Source organism: Schistocerca piceifrons, chromosome X (assembly GCF_021461385.2).
Source record: "Schistocerca piceifrons isolate TAMUIC-IGC-003096 chromosome X, iqSchPice1.1, whole genome shotgun sequence".
In the NCBI taxonomy this organism is placed as follows: Eukaryota; Metazoa; Arthropoda; class Insecta; order Orthoptera; family Acrididae; genus Schistocerca; species Schistocerca piceifrons.
The window spans coordinates 277,460,900-277,479,575 of NC_060149.1; positions in this window are offsets into that span (position 1 = coordinate 277,460,900).

An 18,676-nucleotide genomic window follows, 5' to 3' on the forward strand; every position below is an offset into this window, starting at 1 on the left:
CCACTGCCATTACCTCCCTTTCCTGTTCCAGTCGCGTATGGTTCGTGGGAAGAACGACTGTCTGAAAGCCTCCGTGCGCGCTCTAATCTCTCTAATTTTACATTCGTGATCTCCTCGGGAGGTATAAGTAGGGGGAAGCAATATATTCGATACCTCATCCAGAAACGCACCCTCTCGAAACCTGGCAAGCAAGCTACACTGCGATGCAGAGCACCTCTCTTGCAGAGTCTGCCACTTGAGTTTGTTAAACATCTCCGTATCCCTATCACGGTTACCAAATAACCCTGTGACGAAATGCGCCGCTCTTCTTTGGATCTTCTCTATCTCCTCCGTCAACCCGATCTGGTATGGATCCCACTCTGATGAGCAATACTCAAGTATAGGTCGAACGAGTGTTTTGTAAGCCACCTCCTTTGTTGATGGACTCCAATCAACTACAAAGTAGCTCACCCCTTTTGAGCATCTTACATGTATTATTGTCAAAAACAATATTTACGCCTCTCTTAACCAAAGGAGACACTGACAAAAATTTCTGGGAAAAGCCAGGGACAAGAATAACATAACTGACAATAGAATTTCCTTTCCATTCACTTACTAGTTAAACATTATCAGCACACTACAATTTTTTGTTTGCATTTTTCTGGCACAAAATCTCGAAACCACACCTTTCTTGAAGTCAAGTCAGCGATCCACTCTTTCTCATTGAAACCTGACACACAGTGCACAAAACAGTGACTTGTTAACTTCCTTGGAATCCTTCTTTGAGTATGCGCCAGCCGGGGTGGCCGAGCAGTTCTAGGCGCTACAGTCTAAAACAGCATGACCACTACAGTTGCAGGTTTGAGTCCTGCCTCGGGCATGGATGTGTGTGATGTCCTTAGGTTAGTTAGGTTTAAGTAGTTCTACAATCTAGGGGACTGATGACCTCAGAAGTGAAGTCCCATAGTGCTCTGAGCCATTTAATCCATTTTTGAACCTTCTTTGATGATCTGAATTGACCATAATTTAGGCGATTGAAACATTTTATTTTTTTAATTTCTTGTCTTTGGAAAACTGCTGCTCTGATTTCTTACAGTCCTTTGTGAATGAAGCACACTCACCACCATCTTTGTCCAAGTTGAACTATTCTTTCACACTTCCATTTAGCAGCTTTTATTTCGTGTTTTCCAGTGTGAAATTTTCATCTGCTGTACTGGATTCTGTGCCCATCCAATAAGGCAGATAAACTTTTGGTAAACCTCTTGGCAGAATGTGTATAATTAGTCTATTATCAACTGGCTTGCCCATGCTGCATAGTTTTTTTGACTAAATCCAGAATATGGGCAACCTAATTCTGACCATTTCCTTTACAAATGGATAATAAGGTGTCCCACCTAGCATCCCAGTGATCCATTCACGTGATTTTATTCTTATCAGCAAACAATTTTTCTAGGGTGTCCTGAGCTAATTTTGCCTTTGTTGTGTTTTTCATATGTGCATACAGAGATTTGTTGATATGCAAAAGAATAAGTGTCTATGTGTTGTTACTGACCATCTCTTTAGCTACAAATGTCTCAACTGCCGAATTATTAGCAGCTCTGGGAAGTGGAACTGTCATAGAGGAGTGGTGCACATGTGCCTCTTTGGATGCACACTTGTCTCAGACCCAGCATCAATTAAGAATAGGTCACTGGATTTCCTGTCCTTTACAAATAGTCGAGATGAGCCTGCAACTGCTGACAGTATTGCATTTCTGCTGCACTTCAGACGTTTTGAGTGGCCTGCATGACTGTGTGTGCCTATTGGCATTCATCAGTTGAGTTTGGGTAGAGACATGGGCTTGTGCATTGTCTTCCTGCCTCACCTAAGCATCAACAGGCCAATAATATTTTAAATTCTGTCATTTACTATTAAAGGCTTGAAAATGGTTGTTATCTTCCTGTCTCTGTAGCCTGGCATTCATCCTAGCTAACTTGTTCATACATGGCTCTTTCCACAGCACTTCCATTTGTGGCAAAGCAATGCATGAGTCCAGCCTCCTTGCCACTGCAGGTGTCAGAATGTGAAGTTTTGTGCCTCACAGCATAACCTCTTCAACTGCTGCACAAGAATTATTGCCCGTACATGCAATGGCGATAGCATGTGTCTTGTGCACCAAATCATCACTAGGACGCTCCGCAAAGATGGATAGAATAGACCTAACATTTTGGGCAATGTTTGTAAACAAAAAAATCTTCATTCTCTAGTTAGATAGGAGCTTACAGGTCACCAGCATTTGCAGTAAACAATGTACTTATGAGGAAGAACCACTGGTAAAAGGATCACTTTCAATCATTCTGTGTAGTTGATACTCTGGTGGTAACACAAAATGGTGGAGCACTGCCTCTTTAAAAACAACATATTGCTGTTGGTGGAAAACCTCACCCAAAAGCTCGATAACACTCAAATCCAGCTGTAATAGAACCAATGTAAATTGATTTGTGTTCAACATCAGTCCATGTAAATGAAAGATGCTCTCAGCCAATAGGAACAGAGTTTCCTTCTCTCCCCTTCTTAAAACCCAATTGCCTCTCATTCCAGGTCTGTACATTATAGTTAAAGGATAAAGTGCTATTAGCAGGGTCCAGCCCCTGCCCGTGGCCAGAATAAAAACATAGGTAGACTGTTTCGTTTGAAAGTAAGTATATGTCTGTCAGTTATTAAGAATAATGCTGTTGTTAATATACTTCTTTATACTTATGTGTTTTGTTATTTTTCCCAGCAACGCAATAAGTAACTGATCTAGAACTAGCAGAAATGCAAGTGTTGCCTACACCACTAAATAAACAGGAGTCCATAGTCAGTCTTCCAGATTTATCAGACCTGCTACCACCACCAACACCACCACCACCACCACCACCACCACCACACTTGACACTACTGGAACTTCCTCAACTTGCTGAACCTCAGTTAAGTGCCAACAGAACACTGCTATTTGCCAATACATATAATTTGACTGCCACTGGCTCTAAAATGTGTGAATGTTGGCCTAACACCTGACAGTGACTCTGATCTAGTAATTTAAGTAGAAAACATTCAACACATTTTGATTTCAGTGCAGTATTTGTGATATGAATGGGACTATCTATGTGTCTATGTATCTATGTGTCCGCAGCTCATGGTCTCACGGTAGCGTTCTCGCTTCCCGAGCACGAGGTCCCAGGTTCGATTCCCGGCGGGGTCAGGGATTTTTCCTGCCTCAAGATGACTGGGTGTTGTGTCGTCTTCATCATCATCATTCATCTCCATTACGGTCAGAGGAAGGCAATGGCAAACCACTTCCACTAGGACCTTGCCTAGTAAGGCGGCGCGGGTCTCCCGCGTCTCTCCCCTATGCTCTGTAAAGAAGTATGGGACTCATCATCATCGTCATCATCTGTGCAGTATGATAGAGCATAAAGTGAATAATATGGTGGTGGAGTATGATCCATCCCATATACATATCAACATTCATATGTTTGGGAGTAAATTTTCAGTAGTTGATACATATAGAGAAGCTGTACCTGAATTAACATCAGGGACACATACATTTACATAAAACATTCTGATGTTGTGAATTTGAATGATCTATGCTGTGTATTAATGATTACTTTGAAGAGACTAAGCCATTGGTGTTGATATGTTGGAGCTGCATTCTATGATTTTGTAGAATATGTATCCAGGCATAGTGTAAATATGGGGCAACCAGAACAGTGTATAAATACCTGTATTCATCCAGTGCCAAACGTGGGATGTGTTGAGCTTTTAACTATAAAATCACTACAAGGGAATTTAAGGATTAAGTTCCTATGTATTATGTGGCTCCTGTAGGCCTGAATATGATTCAAGCCAAATTTAAGGAGTATAGAAAATAATATCTAGCTAAATATTTCAGAAGTGAATGATTGTAAGGATGTATATATCTAAATTTTTAAAAATGTCATACAAAAATTGTTCTTTTTCTCCACTGCATCCCAGTCCTATAAATCAGATGTTTTTTGGTCTCCACACTCTAGTGAGAAGGCAACCAACAGCAGAGTTATCCTGTGATAATTCATTGTGTAGGATACTTTGACAGTATAAATTAATGATGTCATGGCATATTCTGCAAAAAAAGCTGGCAAAGTTGTTGCTTGCATGTCATATTGAAGGAGATATGAAGATGGTAAGGTAATGACCACAGTTCTCTCTTCTAATCATCAATATTTTATTACACAACAAATGTACAGGTCGAAGACTAGGTTGGAACTGAGATCCAGGAAGTATACAAAACAAAGCTCAACTCGAAGACATAGTACACATATGATGTTCTGGCCTATCGATCAACGCCACATAGCTCCCCCCTGCAGTATGGAGTATGTATCCAAAGACGAGGGGGGGGGGGGGGGGTTGGCGAGAGTTTAAGTGGGTTACAGTGAGTTCCTCCGCGTCTAACGGCACGGGCTGTGTGGGAGGAGAGTGTGCAGCAAATCCTGGAATGCTGATGCTGAAGTCTTGAAGCGATGATGGCAGTCATAGCCGTTGGCCGATGCGGGAGTGCTGGTGTGGAACGGTGTAATCGGCAGGGAACCTAATGATCACCTTTCCACTTGGCCTAATGTAAGCATGTAGGTTGCCACACGTAGCACTTTGAGAGATTTTGAAACATTGCACTACACGTTTTGACATACCACCTAACGAGTTACATGAATCGTCACACGCAAGCAGCACTAATGTGGTATCACCACTAACGACGACAGATAAACCACAAATGTCATTAGGATGAATGTGGGTAGACAGCTTGTAAGTGGCGTCTGCTAATGGAGAGGTATGCTGAGCCGGTGGGGTGGGGAAACCGTAGCTCGGTGAGGGTGGTGCGCGAATAAACAGCTGATGGTGGTAAATCAAAAACATTAATCTGCGCCTGGGAAATTAGCTGCCCAAGCGAGGAGGGGGATGAATGTGTGCTCGAATTAACACAGTTAGAGCTGGCGGGAGTGCAGACACTGTACAGTTTATGTGGCATGAAGTCACAAATGCACTCGGGCGCGAGAACTCTGTAGTGGCACCAACTAACCTTGTGTATTGCCGAGGCGTCGTCTGCTGCAAGTTGCTGCCGTGCCGAAGATAACTTGTTACTTAAGTTGTTGGGGCGACGGCATAGCTCAAGTTGTTCCAAGCGCAGATGTGTAGTATCGACACGCTCCATGAGCCAGTTATTGGTCCATGACAAGAGCTCGGACGAGGGGTTATTACACTTCCTAGCCAAGTGGACCTGTTTAGCAGTACTATTGACACTCGACGAAGCACACGGGATGTGTTCCTGCATAGGGTGGTAGAACACTGTATTCGTGATGAGGTCAGGCCACAGTTTGTGGTGTCGTAGAAAGTCAATGCCCAAAATGGGATCATTGATGTCAGCCACCAGGAAGGACCACTTCAGGTTGCACTCAGGCGAGAGGGACACTGCATATGAAGTAGAACCTAAGCACGACAAACTAGATGAGTTTACAGCACGTAAGACAGTTTTGTGTAGTATGATCTTTTCGACAGCAATTCGAGATGGAAGTAGGGAAACATCTGCACCCTTGTCGATGAGAAAGTTTATGCCAGAGTTGAAGTTGCGGATGTAGACTCGTCCATTTGAAGCATTAGTGTTGGACACAGAATGGAGCGTGATACGGCGCCTGTTGTTTACGTCGCAGGAGGTGGCACCGCTGCCTACCTGTGGTTTAATTTTGGGTAGGAGCACGGCGGTTTACAATTTCGTGCTTGTTCCCCTAATTTTGCGTGGAAGAAACAGTATTTATGGGCGGGTGTCTGCTCCTGCGAGTGGTCAGATGGAGGCAGCCCAGAATCTTCCACAGAGTCAGATGTGCTGTTGTTGACAGACTTAGTTTTAGTGGGACGTCCACGTTGGGGCCCTGGTTGTGGTTGAAAACTGGCGTAGCTGCCGGACTGCTGGGCAAAGCGTTCACGTAGTAGAGCGGAGTAAGCTCAGCTGGTGGCGTGCAAGCATTCACTATTTGATCTATCTTTATAGGCAGAGATGGCCATTTGAACAGACAGATGCAGCTTTTCCGTCCAAATCTCAGTGAGCATGGCGTCTGGCATGTCACATTCATCGGTGAGAAGTCGAAGGCATCGCCACAGCTAGGACAGAGACCTGTCGCCGAGGCGTTCTTCATAGACAAGCTGTCGAACATTTTCTCTTCTTGTCTTGGAGACACGTTCCAGTATTTCTTGTTTAGCTGTAGCATACTTCTCGTTCGGAGGAGGTGACTTAACCAGGTCATAAATTAAGTCGACACGGTCGTGGAGGTGGTTCGTGAGGCATGTGAAACGGGCATTGTCATCAAGTGCACAGACACTGAAAGTTTGCTCGACCAGGTTGAACCAGAATTCCGGGTGAGCAGGTTCGAATGCCAGAAGTTTTGGTAGATTCGACGAACTGGTGCTCGAAGAATGCGGGCTGCTGCTCACAGACGCCGGAGTGGGCAAGTCAAAGTTAACTCTGCATCGTAAGCCGGTACAGAGGAAGCAGACGTGCCAGCTGTGTTCATGGTAGCTGGAGCAGGACCGGTTGTTGCGACCGAAGGTCAAAGTGGTCACGGCAGTTGCTTGACAGGTTATTATGCAACTGGTGCTCCACATCTGCAGCGAAATTGTCCCTCACGGAATCACTGATGAGCTTGGTGGAACGTGATGCGCTCAGATTACTGCACTGATGAACACTCGGAGTAACAGGCTGGCGAATGTCATTCACATAGTGTGCAACTGGCACGGAGTGATACACACGTGGAGCTTGCACATTCAAAAAGGTGTCCTGTTGTGGCACAATATGAAAACTATGCTCCCCACTATTTACAGTACTTGCATTAAAGTTCGGTATCAGTGTGTAGTGGTTTCTTGTACTGCTGTGTGGCGAAAACTGAAGCACTTCAGGGCTAACAAAGGTGGAGTTGGAGACCGCTGGCGTCATGTTCAAAACCACTGCACCTGACGAGGTCCCTGGGTTCTCAAGGCTATAGGACTGCGGAAATTCACGTTGGGCACTGACTACAGCTGGTGCGCTTGAATTTATTTGCTGTTGCTGGTGAAAACTGGGCGGCAGCGGCGTGTTGTAGAAGGCCATTGTGGAGTGGACAAAGGTCCATGCGGAACGTGGAAGCCAGTGTGGTAGTCACTTTGTACTCGGTTTGTCGGATTATTCGAACTTCGGGGTCACCACTGAAGGAGATATCAAAGTGGTAAGGTAATGACCACGGTTCTCTCTTCTAATCATCAATACTTTTATTACACAACAAACGTACAGGTCGAAGACTAGGTTGGAACTGAGGTCCCAGAAGTATACAAAACAAAGCTCAACTCGAAGACATAGTACACAAATTATGTTCTGGCCTATCGATCCATGGATCGACGCCACAGCATAATGCGTCCTCGGCTCGCTACTGAAGTACCGCACACACATGCGTCAGCAGTGTGCTTGCTCCCCAGATAAGATTATGAAAGTCTCAGCTGGTCTCTTGGTGACTACTGCAGTTTTCTTTTTCACACTGTGCAGCAGTGTAGTTATTCAGCAATATGCTTCCATTTTAGCAAGATGCAAATCTAAACTGTATATGATCCAAGTGTCCAAACATTAATATGAGATATGTTTACTGGTGTGTGTAAACCAGTAAGTGAAGAGTATGTCAGCCAGTGCTCTCTGGCAGACTTAAAAAGATCCTTAAGTACAATTAACCTACCACAATACAATATTTAAACAAATAAACTCCTGCTACATGTCACATCTGCATCACCGCTACATTACTAGTGTGTGTAAAACCAAGCATGTTGTCCTATCAACGGAATTACTCTGTTTTGGATAAAATAATTTTGGGTATTGGGCCACAACATTGTAACTACTAAAACAGCTAACTTGCCAATATTTCAAATGACTTGTGGCAGTCCTCTTCGGGTGGTTCACTGCTGTATACTGGTGAATGTCTTTCTTTACATACTGTTATTTTCAGTTATCTAGTGGCTACCAATGTCTCATATCTGTGATGTCATTGGACAATTTAAAGAGATTGTTATGGCAGTGGCTGTATGGTACACTATTGCCTATGCTGGAAGGCAACTCTAGTAGAGATGACTGTATCAGTTTTCTGTTACCTGTGCCACTCTGGTAATGATTGGTCAGCAACCCTTGTTGGTGGTTGGAATGCAATAGCAAATCGGCAGCTTGTTTCCAGGGAATGGTGTTTTCCTGCAGTGAGGTTTTATGGCTGCATGGCAGTTCTCTCACGGTTGCTGTCTACACTGCCAAACCCCAGCCAAATGGTGCCGCTGGCCAGTGAACACACATGATCCACTGGGCTGGAATCGCTGGCAGCCAGACCCCAGGTAACTTGTAACCATACTCCCTGTTCATGTTGTTAGCGTGTTTAATTATTTCAGTAGCCTCTCTTATTTTCCATTGCTGCAAACACAGCTGGTGAGGAAGCACGCAAGGTTCTTGAAACTTGGTAGGATGGCCGCATTGCTAATGATGTTCCACTTCAGCTGACTTGTTAATCTGTCCCAGTCATATGTAACTTTCATGCTAGAAAATGGGAGTGTTAATGGGTCTTCTGGTTTCACCAACATAGATTTTATGGCATTCACACCAAAGTTCATACACATGTGCAATGAGGAGAGCATTCACGGGATCCTTAGTGGGCGTCAACAAATCTTGCGACCACTCTGATATGTAGGTCTCATTCCTGCGTGATACAGAACCTTGCCTACATGGTCGCTGATGCCTCTCACATAGCAATAACTTATATCAGAATCTAATGATGTCTAATGATGTCATGTAATTTTCTGTAGGCATTACAAATCATGACCACAGCCCAGTATTCCAAAACACATACATAAAATAAGATACTTTAATGTTTAGGAAATGCTGCTATGCATCATTTAGCAAGAAATGTGTATCATGTCCATATTATCCTCACTTTATTAGTGTGGTGTCACTATAACATTGCCTTAGTATAGTAAACAATGGCAAACTGGAGTATTTTCACATAGTACACATTGATATTTACAATATTTTACCTATTTGTTTTCTCCATACTATTCCAAAGTCACATGCACAAAAAAACAAGGCTCGACAACAAGCATGCTGCAGGACTTAAAACTATTACTATGAATAACAGATAACAGCCTACAGAACATACCTTAACTACCAAATCACAAATTGCAGTTGGTGAATAGCTACACTACAGCAAAGTGATGGTCTACCTGGTATAAAGCTGCTGTTTCTGAATACTGAGCTGCTGTTGTCATCAATGTCAGCATCACATTTGAAACCTCTACAATGGCATATCTTGACTATTAAGGTGAGGTTATTCTGTATAACATAAAATCTAAATGCATATGGTTGTATGTTTATCCTCAGATTATGGCTTCAACACAGCAGAAAAGAATTGAAGATCCTCAATACAACAGTCTGAATGCAATGCTTTCACACTATAAATGATGTATATTATCTCAGTATTTCTCAAATATATATGTGCAATGTGCAACAGTCAAATGTCTTCTGTGTTTATTTATTTAGTCCTTTGATCATATGTAGTATGATGTGCAAGATCATATTGGACTTACGTCTAGTCATTACAGATAACAGTTTTCAAGATTATATATAGTTCCACATGTTATACATTACAAAAGTTGCAGATCTATACAGTTATTGCAGTTGAAGTATTCAATTACTGAAAAGAAGCAATTGGGCTGTACATATTCTCAAACAGATCTTTCAAAAGCATTAACTTCTAGTATACAGGGTGGTCCATTGATCATGACTGGGCCAAATATCTCATGAAATAAGTGTCAAATGAAAAACTACAAAGAACGAAAATTGTCTAGCTTGAAGGGGGAAACCAGATGGCACTATGGTTGGCCCGCTAGATGGTGCTGCCATAGGTCAAACGGATATAAACTGCGTTTTTTTAAAAATAGGAACCCCTGTTTTTATTACATATTCATGTAGTACGTAAAGAAATATGAATGATTTAGTTGGACCACTTTTTTTGCTTTGTGATAGATGGCGCTGTAATAGCCACAAACATATGGCTCACAATTTTAGATGAACAGTTGGTAACAGGAAGGTTTTTTAAATTAAAATACAGAAAGTAGATGCGTTTGAACATTTTATTTTGGTTGTGCCATGTGATACATGTAACTTTGTGAACTTATCATTTCTGAGAATGCATCCTGTTACAGCGTGATTACCTGTAAATACCACATTAATGCAATAAATGCTCAAAATGATGTCCATCAACCTCAATGCATTTAGCAATACATCTAATGACATTCCTCTCAACAGCGAGTAGTTCGCCTTCCATAATGTTCACACATGCATTGACAATGCATTGATGCATGTTGTCAGGGGTTGTCAGTGGTTCACGATAGCAAATATCCTTTAACTTTCCCCACAGAAAGAAATCCAAGGACGTCAGATCCGGTGAACGTATGGTGCTTCGACGACCAATCCACCTGTCATGAAATATGCTATTCAATACCACTTCAACCGCACGTGAGCTTTTTGCCGGACATCCATCATGTTGGAAGTACATCATCATTCTATCATGCAGTGAAACATCTTGTAGTAACATCGGTAGAACATTACATATGAAATCAGCATACATTGCACCATTTAGATTGCCATCGATAAAATGGGGGCCAATTATCCTTCCTTCCATAATGCCGCACCATACATTAACCCGCCAAGGTCGCTGATGTTCCACTTGTCGCAGCCATCATGGATTTTCCATTGCCTAATAGTGCATATTATGTCGGTTTACATTACCACTGTTGGTGAATGATGCTTCGTTGCTAAATCGAACATCCCATAATTTCTCTTGTGCCCAGTAGCAGAACTGTACACGACGTTTGAAGTTGTCGCCATGCAATTCCTGGTGCATAGAAATATGGCACGGGTGCAATCGATGTTGATGTAGCATTCTCAACACCGATGTTTTTGAGATTCCCGATTCTCGAGCACTTCGTCTGCTACTGATGTGCAGATTAGCTGTGACAGCAGCTAAAACACCTACTTGGGTATCATCATTTGTTGCAGGCCACGGTTGACATTTCACATGTGGCTGAACACTTCCTGTTTCCTACAATAATGTAACTATCCGGTGAACGGTCTGGCCACTTGGATGATGTCATCTAGGATACCGAGCAGCATACATACATAGCACATGCCCATTGGGCATTTTGATCACAATAGCCATACATCAACACAATATCGACCTTTTTCACAATTGGTAAACAGTCCATTTTAACACGGGTAATGTATCACAAAGCAAATACTGTCCACACTAGTGGAATGTTACATGATACCACATACTCATACATTTGTGACTATTACAGCACCATCTATCACAAATCGAAAAAAGTGGTCCAACTAAAACATTCATATTTCTTTATGTACTACACGAATATGTAATAAAAAATGGGAGTTCCTATTTTAAAAAATGCAGTTAATATCCGTTTGACCTATGGCAGCTCCATCTAGCGAGCCAACCATAGCGCCATCTGGTTTCCCCCTTCAAGCTAGATGAGTTTCGTTCTTGTAGTTTTTTCATTTGATGCTTATTTTATGAGATATTTGGCCCGGTAACTATCAATGGACCACCCTGTATATTTTACAGTGTGTTCAGCTTAAAAGAGGTTACGTGACTTATTTTATTCTATAAGAAATATTTTTATTGGCAGACTTACATATTAAGTTAGTATAAATTGCAGCATGTGTTTGAAATGTTGTCCATCCATTTCTATGCACTTGTTGACACAGTTGACTATGCTCCTGGCTACTCTTGTTAGCCTTACAATGTCAATTTTGTTGATGGCTTTTGTGATATTTGTCTTTAATTCCTGCAGGGTATGTGGATTGCTCCTGTAAACAATATCTTTTAAGTAGCCCATCAGAAAGAAATCTGGACTACTAAGATCATGGTGGGCACAATCGTGTTGAAATGATTCTTTCACCAAAAAAATTCTGTAGTATCTCCTTAGTAGAGCAAGCTCCATGGCATGTAGTGTTGACAAGTTGCAGCAGCAGTCACACTTATCCTCTTGCGCTAAGGATATGAATTGTTGGATAATGTCTTTATGGATGGCAGCATCCACAGATGTTTTAAAAAATTCCTGTTGTTCATCACATTGAAATAACACTTCAGACACCAATTTTTGTGGGTGTAGGGGAGACTCAGTGAAAGTGTAGGGGGTGGCAGTACCCCAGGTCTGGTAGTTCTGGCTATTAAAATACCCAACAAGACGAAACAAAGCTTTGTTTGTTAAAAACTCTTGTTCTAAAATGACGATGTTCCCTCTAATAAGGGTCCTGAACCATTGACAGCAGTGAACAATTCTGACATAATCAGCATTATTAAGCCCATGGAAAACCTCCATGTGGAATGCATAACATTTCAGTATTCTTCTCACTGCAATGTGGGCTGAACCAATTGAAATATTCTTTCCCTGGCCTACTTTACACAAAGATATACAGGGAAATGTTGTAACTGCTGCTTTAATATCCTGAATGACCTGGATCATGAAAACAGACCTTTGTCTAACACCTTTCTTGTTGAACACTGAACTTGTTTCACGAAATTTCTAAATAACACTTTCCACTGGTGCTTCCTTTTCAGATTTCTCCATGAACTTTCACTGACACACACACACACACACACACACACACACACACACACACACACACACACACACACATTAATCTTTGTTCCATAGATCATGAATGTGGCATTTTGTAATGATGTGGAATATGCCACTTTAACATAAGTTTTCTTTACACAAAATAATTAACAATTTTTTTCTTTTTTCTTTTTTTATTTTTATTTTTTATTTTTTGCAGTTACTACATTATATTTACGAATTCATCTATTGAGTAGAAGGAGATGTAATTCAGAAATTATTTTAATTTGCTTTTAAATGTTTGTTGGCTATCTGTCAGACTTTTAATACTATTTGGTAAATGACCAAAGATTTTTGTGGCAGCATAATTCGCTCCTTTCTGTGCCAAAGTGTGATTTAATCCAGAATAGTGAAGATCATCCTTTCTTATAGTGTTGTAGCTATGCACTTTGCTGTTATTTTTGAATTGGGATGGGTTATTAATGACAAATTTCATAAGTGAATATACGTATTGCGAAGGTACTGTAAATATCCCGAGTTCCTTAAATAAATGTCTGGTAGGTGATCTTGGGTAGGCTCCAGCTATTATTCTGATTAAACGCTTTTGTGCAATGAGTAATTTCTCTCTTAATGATGAATCACCCCAAAATGATGCCATATGAAAGCAGTGAATGAAAATAGGTACAGTTGGCTAATTTACTGATATGTATATCACCAAAATTTGCAATAACCCTAATAGCATAAATAGCTGAACCTAACCATTTCAGCAGATCATCAATGTGTTTCTTCCAAATCAATTTCTCATCAGTGCACACGCCCAGAAATTTTGGGTATTCTGCATTAGCAACACACTTCTGTTTGTAGCCTAGATTTATCAGTGGTGTTATGCCATTTACTGTACAGAATTGTATGTAATGTGTTTTCTCAAAATTTAATGAGAGTCCATTTGCAGAGAACCACTTAATAATTTTCTGAAAGACATTATTTCAATTTGCACAGGTGATTCTTCCTTGTTGGGTGTGATTACTATACTTGTATCATCAGTAAAAAGAACTAGTTTTGCATCTTAATGAAAATAGAGTGGCAAGTCGTTAATACATAATAAGAACAATAAGGGACCCAAGACTTAACCCTGTGTGACACCATTCTTGATACTTCCCCAGTTAGAGGACTCTGCTGATTTTTGCAGACTATCTGTACTGTTAATTTCAACCTTCTGCATTTTTCCAGTCAAGTATGAATTAAACCATATGTGCACTGTCCCACTCATACTACAAGTCTTAAGCTTATCTAGAAGAATTTCATTATTCACACAATCAAAAGCTTTTGAGGGATCTCAAAATATCCCAATGGGTGATGTTCAGTTATTCAATGCATTTAATATATGATCAATGAAAGCATGTATAGCATTTTCTGTTGAAAAGTCTTTCTGAAAACCAAATTGACATTTTGTTAGTACTTCATTTTTCCAAATATGTGATGCTACTCTTGAATACATTACTTTTTCAAGAATTTTGGATAAAGCTGTCAGAAGTAAGATTGGGCAGTAACTGTTAGCATCTGACCTATCTCCTTTTTTATGCAATGGTTTAACAATAGCGTATTTCAGTCTATCTGGAAAAATTCTCTGTTTCAGTGAGCTACTACTTTTGTGGCTGAGTTGTTGAGAACAAGCTTTTAGCACTCTGTTGGAAATGCCATCAATTCCATGTTAGCTTTTACTTTTGAGTGAATTTATTATTTTCCTAATTTCAGTAGGAGAGGTGGGTTGAATTTCAATTTTATCAAATTGCGTAGAAACTGCCTCTTCCGTATACTGCCTTGCATTTTCTAATGAATAGCTGGATCCTATTTTCTCTACAACATTTAAAATGGTTATTAAAATGTTTTCTACTTCTGACTTCTTGTTAACAAACTTTTCATTGTTTTTGATAGAAATACAGTCTTCCTGTGCTCTCGGTTGTCCTGTTTCCCTTTTATTAATTTTCCAAATTGTCTTAATTTTATTATCAGATGTGCTAATCTCAGACATAATGCACATACTTCTGGACTTTTTAATAACTTTTCTTAATACAGTGCAGCAGTTTTTATAATGTTTCACTATTTTGGAGTCATTACTCCTCCTAGCTAAAAGATACATTTCCCTTTTCTGTTTCCAAGATATTATTATCCCTTTAGTAAGCCATGGCTTTTTACATGATTTCTTACAATTATATTTCACTGTTTTCTTAGGGAAACTGTTTTCAAATTTACTCACAAAGGTATCATGATATAGGTTAAATTTTAAATTAGCATCATGTCCCCTGTACACTATATCCCAGTCTAACTGTTGCAAACTTTCCCTAAAATTTTGAATTGTTAAATTGTTAATTGAATGCACTATTTTGGAGGATTGTTTTGCATTAATGTATGGAGCTATATCTCATACTGTAACTAGTTGTGCATCATGATCAGACAGACCATTCTTAACAGGAAAAGTTTTAAGTTGATTAAATTTATCTTGGTCTATGAAAGCTTTATCTATCAGTGTGCTGCTTTCCATTACCACCCAAGTAGGAAAATCAATAACTGATGTCAAATTGAAAGAACCAAGTAATACTTCAAAGTCAAGCTTTCCATCAGACTCTTTCAGAAAATCTACATAGAAATCCACACAAACAATAATTTGCTTTCTTCAGTCTGACAGATAGCACAACAAAGAATCTGAGTTTTTCAAAAATAGATCAAAATTTCCCAATGGGGACCTATACACAGCTAAAATTGCCATTATTTAGTTTAAGCACACATGCACATGCTTCTATATGTTGCTCTATGCAAAATTTTTGAGTTTCCAAATTTCTCACACTATGACAGATTTTAACATATGTAATTCCTCCTCTCTCCATAGTGTCTCTACTTACATGTGCTAAAAGCTTATATCCACCTACATTTACCATTTCCATACCCGTGACTATATGATGTTCGGACAGGCATAGTAGACCTATGCCACCCTTAGTTTCTAACTCTTCTAAACAAACAAGAAGCTCATCTACTTTGTTTTTTAATCCCCCTGATATTCTGATGCAATATACTAACATTATTTTTCACTGTGCTTTTATGTTAATCTTGTGACATACTAACATTATTTTTCACTGTACTGTTATGAGAATCTTGCGATATTTTAACATCTCTAGTACCTGCCCCTCTGAAGTTCTCATTAAGCTTAATTTCAATCAATGTATGATGATTGGACACTGATCTTAGTTTCAGTGCCCCCCTCCCCCTTAAAGATTTTGCTATCATCCCATCCAGTTTAACCTTACCTTTCCTATTGAGATGCAGGCCATGTCTTGTGAAGTCCAACCTATCAATACCATCAACAGGAACCAAACCTATGCCTGACAAAGTAGCCGCCCTAAGCATCTGATCTAGCTCCATATTGACCCTCCTGACAGAGCTGTTCAATTGGGGCCGATCATACCGCATGAAAGCAGGAACCAAGCCAACATTTGTATGGTTCATTGCAGATGCTATTTTTACAAGGTCATGCTCAATATTGTAGCCCTGATCCCTATCAATACTGTTTCCCGCTCCACCCACTATCACAACATGATCCAGCTTTGTAAAACCCTTGCACAATGATCCTGCACCCTCTGTCACTTGGCTAAGACATGCACTGGACTTGAAAATACTTGTGTCCTGGTACCTGTCACCTAATTTTTCCTGCAAGATCCAGCCCACACTTCTTCCATGGCTACTACCTAACAACAGAACTTTCCTCCTACTTTCTACTTTTTTGCAACAGTTGGTGTCCTAGTGAAAGTCTCTTGAGTGCTGAATACACTTACATCTACATACTTGAGCCTCTTCCTTAGTTGACTGAGGTAGGAAGGCAAATATATTGTTTGTGCCAATGATGAAACTGTCATATACTGTTCTCTTTCTGTGGCTTCTGTTCCTTGCTACCATTTCCCACCTGTCTTCACCATTCTTCCCCCTTAACCTCATTAGTTCCTCCCTAGCACTATCCAGTTCAGCCTGAAGGGCTCTAATCTTCCCTTTCTGTTCCAATATTTTCCTATCCCTTGAACATAATCTATAGTACCATGGAAGAGACCCATTTACTTCCCCGATTCCCATGCCACTACATTCACCCCAATGTAACCATCTGCTGCAACAGCTGCACAGAACCCCAGAAATGACTTTCCTATGGCAGCTCAAACACTTCTCATTCATGGTTGTTTACAATATTTTTACAAAATTTATCTAGGCAATAACAATAATATTCTATTAACTACAAATCTCACATAACAAGATTTCATCACAGAAGAAGTTTCAATCACAAGTACACATTCCTTGACAGTTAAGTGCAGTTTAAGAAACATCATACATGATTACACAACCTTGTTCAAAAGCTAGTCCTCAACAATCACTTTTTCAACTTAAGTGTGCAAGCAAAAATTAACCCTTCTGCTCTAGCTTCAATCATACCAACAATATGAACACTATTTCACCCATCTCTAATATATGCATTTCAAAAACAATATTCATTCAATATAAACTAATGAAAGATGGGGCCCCTTTTAAGTCAAACACTCTGTATATCATTTGGCAACTTATTGAATAGTTTTATTCCCATGTAGCATGTAACCTTCTGATACAAACTTGTATGGGCTTTATATAAATGCAAGCTACCTTTTAATCTGGTGTTGTTATTATGAAAATCACATTATTTTCTAGGACAGATATTATTTCCAATTAAATTTATTAATATAAATTAGTGTGTCAAGAATAAACATGATTGATAGTGGTAGCACTTTCAGCGTTTTAAATATCAGTTTACATCTCTCTCTCTCTCTCTCTCTCTCTCTCTCTCTCTCTCTCTCTCTCTCTCTCTCTCTCTCACTCTCTCTTTGGGAGGGGGGAGTCTGATCGTCCCCAAAACTGCTGGTCAATTCCTTCAGAATATGAGTCCATATTTTAGATGTGCATTAAAGTATGTATAATATGCAGATATTGGAGCCTGTTCATTTATGTATTCTTTCAGAGACCTTAAAAGATGGCAGCCTGTACTCTGCTTGGCATTAATGTGTTCAGTATGTTTGTCCAATTTTAAGTCACTTTGATTTCAAATGCCAAGAAATTTTGTTACTTCTTTATTTATTTCATTCATTTATTAATTGATGATGATATTTGGATAATGCAGGGTGGTGTTTTGAGAGTATTGGAAATTTAATGCTAATGTTTTCCTGTTGTTTATTATAAGCTGGTTCATTGTTGACCATTTACTTTCTTGATTTGTAACAGAGTTTACTTCATGTTGAATATCATCATTGCTGCTGTTTTTACTAATATAATTGTGTCATCAGCAAATTGAATTATTTTGTCTGATTCAACATGGACATTCAGAACAACAATATATTTCAGGTAAAGAACAGTTCCCATTACTAACGCTTGAGGTACCACACAGGTGGCTGGATCTTCCTCTGACAGGTATTCTTCCTTTTTCATCTACATGTCTAATGCTCACTTTTTTCTTGGGGTTACTGAGAAATGAACAAATATACCCATTTCATAATCCTGTAATGCCATAGTACTCAAGCTTATTTAGAAGAGTTCTGTGGCTTAACATGTTGACAGCTTTATTTAAGTCTAAAAATATACCTGTTGTTTTCTGTTTTTCATCAAAAGAAAACTGTGGTTATGGATTCATGGATTACTGTCTTCGTTGATTTCTTACTTTGGAAACCATGCTGAGAACCAGTTTTGTTTATATAGTTTATTAACTTATTATACATCATTTTTTCCAATACTTTTAAAAAACAGGATGGTAATGTAATGGAGCGACAGTTAATCACTTCAACTTTGCCACCAGTTTTGAATATTCGAATAACTTTGGATTCTTTTTGCTAATTAGTAAAGATGCCCATCTCTAATGAGCAGTTACATAATGAATGATGGGGTGGGTAATATTTTGGAGGGAGAGCTGTAAGATTCTGGTGGATATGCTAGCAACTCCTGCTGGGAACCACATCTT